Consider the following 451-nt stretch of genomic DNA (forward strand, 5'->3'; position numbering starts at 1 on the left):
GCGGGGGTGGGGGCGCTGCGGGGTCCCGCAAAAACGGGGGGGACGGGAGGACCGCGGGGGTGACCGGGATGGGACGCAGGTACCGGGGCGGGACACGGGCAACGGGGGGGGATGGAGCCCCCGGGGTAGGACATGGGGACCGGGAGAGGATGGAGTCCCCAGGGGAGGATGGAGCCCCCTGGGCAGAAGATGGGGACCAGGGCAGGATGGAGTGAGTCCCCAGGCAGGATGGAGCCCCCGGGACAGGGCATGGGGACCAGGATAGGATGGAGTCCCCCAGGCAGGATGGAGCCCCCTGGGCAGGACACAGGGACCGGGGTAGGATGGAGCCCCCAGGGCAGGATGGAGCCCCCTGGGCAGAACATGGGGACCAGGGTAGGATGGAGTGAGTCCCCAGGCAGGATGGAGCCCCTGAGAAAGAACATGGGGACCAGGATAGGATGGAGCCTCC

This window comes from Calidris pugnax, unplaced genomic scaffold (genome assembly GCF_001431845.1).
Source record: "Calidris pugnax isolate Ruff unplaced genomic scaffold, ASM143184v1 scaffold106, whole genome shotgun sequence".
Lineage (NCBI taxonomy): Eukaryota > Metazoa > Chordata > Aves > Charadriiformes > Scolopacidae > Calidris > Calidris pugnax.